This window comes from Aotus nancymaae, unplaced genomic scaffold (genome assembly GCF_030222135.1).
Source record: "Aotus nancymaae isolate 86718 unplaced genomic scaffold, 86718_ANA_hifiasm-v0.15.2.pri h1tg000039l, whole genome shotgun sequence".
In the NCBI taxonomy this organism is placed as follows: Eukaryota; Metazoa; Chordata; class Mammalia; order Primates; family Aotidae; genus Aotus; species Aotus nancymaae.
This window is the reverse complement of record NW_026988453.1, coordinates 7579569-7582154: the sequence shown is the minus strand read 5'-3', so window position 1 is coordinate 7582154 and position 2586 is coordinate 7579569. Positions and strand designations below refer to the sequence as shown.

At 40.0% G+C, this 2586-nt stretch overlaps 1 pseudogene; it reads right to left on the bottom strand.

Moving 5' to 3' along the window:
• Positions 1 to 2034: 2034 nt before the first annotated feature.
• LOC135268208 (small nuclear ribonucleoprotein F-like) lies at positions 2035 to 2284 on the bottom strand (annotated as a pseudogene).
• Positions 2285 to 2586: the final 302 nt, after the last annotated feature.

Sequence of the window (2586 nt, the reverse complement as noted above, 5' to 3'; positions counted from 1 at the left end):
AAATATGGATCATTTCCATCACCCAGAAAGTTCCCTCATGTTCTTTCGTATTCCGTCCCCCTCCCAACCTCCAGCTTTTGGCAGCCATTGATCTGCTTTGCTTTTCTTTCTTTATTGTTTTATTTTGAGAGACAGGGTCTCACTGTCACCCAGGCTAGAGTGTAGAGGTGTGATCATGGCTCAATGTGGCCTTATCTCCTGGGCTCATGTGATCCTCCACCTCAGTCTCCTGAGTAGCCGATACTACAGAGGTGTGCCACCACACCCAGCTGTTTTTCTTAAATTTTTAGTAGAGACCGGGTTTTGCCATGTTGCCCAGGCTGGTCTTGAACGTCTGGGCTCAAGAGATCTGCCTTTTTTGGCCTCCCAGTGTGCTGGGATTACAGGTGTGAGCCACCACATCTGGCCTTTGATGCTTTTCAACACTATTTGAGCTTTTCTAGAATTTCGTAAAAATGGTATTATATGTACAGTATGGACCCTTCTGTGTTGGGCTTCTTTAGTGTAATGGTTTGAGATTCATCTTTGCTGTTGAGTGTATCAGTTGTCCATTCCTTTTCATGGCTGAGTAATATTCCATTGTAGAATTATACCACTGTGTTCATTCACTAGATAATAAATGTTTTGTTTACAATTTGTGTCTATTATGAATAAAGCTTCTGTGAACTGTTGAGTACAAGTGTTTGTGTGGACATACGTTTTCATTGCTTTTTGATAAATCTAGAAGTGAGATTGCTGGATCATATGGTGAGTATATATTCAACAATAGCAGAAACTCCCAAACAGTTTTTCAAAGTGGCTATGCTCCTTGGCAGCAGCGTATGAGCCCCAGTTGCTCCACATCCTTGCCAACACTTGACATTGTAAGTCTTTTTAAGTTTAGCTATTCTAGTGGCATCTTATTTTGGTGTAAATTTGCATTTCCTTGGTGTTTAATGATACGGAGCATCTTTCCATACGTTTATTTGCATTGACAAATACCTTCTTCAGTGAAGTATCTGTTCAAATCTTTTGTCCTTTTTTGAAGCCAAATTGTTAGTATTTGTGTGGGTTTGTGTATGTGTGTGGCACATTAAAAACATATTCTAGATCTAAGTCATTTATGTATGTTTCACAGATATTTTCTCCCAGTCTGTGGCTTGCCTTTTCATTTTCTTTTTTTTTTTTTTTGAGATGGAGTTTCGCTCTTGTTACCCAGGCTGGAGTGCAATGGCGCGATCTCGGCTCACCGCAACCTCGCCTCCTGGGTTCAGGCAATTCTCCTGCCTCAGCCTCCTGAGTAGCTGGGATTACAGGCACGTGCCACCATGCCCAGCTAATTTTTTGTATTTTTTTTTAGTAGAGACGGGGTTTCACCACGTTAACCAGGATGGTCTTGATCTCTTGACCTCGTGATCCACCCACTTCGGCCTCCCAAAGTGCTGGGATTACAGGCGTGAGCCACTGCGCCCGGCCGCCTTTTCATTTTTTAAATAATGTAACTTGGAGAGCAGATTTTTAAAAAATTTTGCAGAAGTTCAGTTTATCAATTTTTTTCTTCTATGGGTCCATGCTTTTCCAAAGGTCTTAGAAAATTTTCCCTAATAAGGCCACAAATATTTTTGCTTATGTTTACTTCTAGAAGTTTTGTAGTTTTAGCTCTGACATTTAAGTCTGTCATTCACTCTGAAGTAACCTTTGTATGTGTTATGAAGGCAAGGGTTAAGCTTCATATTTTTGCACATGGCTATTCAATTGTTGAAAAGACTGTCCTTTCTCCATTGAGTAACTTTGGCATCTTTATCAACTTTCAACTGACTGTGTAGATGATCTATTTCTGGACCCTCTATTCTGTTTCATCGATCTGTGTCTCTGTGCTTACATAAATACCACACTGCCTTGATTACTGTAACGTTGTAGTAAGTCTTGAAATTACTTTATTCTTTTTCAAAATGGTTTTGGTTACTCCCGGCCCTTTGTATATTCTTTTTTTGAAAACCAAATCTTTATTGTCTAGAAATATATATTTAAAAAACCCCCTTCAAAAGATGCTATTCATTCATTTCCCCATTCCTCTTCTTCCACACCTCTCATATAAAGGACATTATTGCACCTTATTAAAACTTTACCTAGATGTCCAGACAATGCCTCATTTATGAATTCTGTACCTGCAAGCTGCATGTTCATATAGCCATGTACCGATACCAAGTAGCCGTTGTACTCCATTCCCTGACTTAAGCTTCAGCATCACTGGCTCTCCTGTTAATCCACTGGGGAAAGATTTGAGATTGAGGGGTAAACTCATCGTAACTAAAGGGAATGTTCAGGCTACTTGCCAACGACCTAGCTGCAGATCTCCTGTCCCTCCTAACTCAGCAGGTCCTGAACCACTGAACTTCAAGAGAAATAGCTTCCAAATAAAAGTGTCACCCTTTGTATTTCTATTTGAATTTCAGGACTAGCTTATTAATTATTACCAAAAAAATCCAGGGAGGGGGACTGGTGGGGCATTGAATGGGATCGCACTGAATCTATGGATTGATTTAGGAAGAGTTGACATCTTAACAATATTGATTCCTTTGATCCATAAACACACCGTATCTCTCC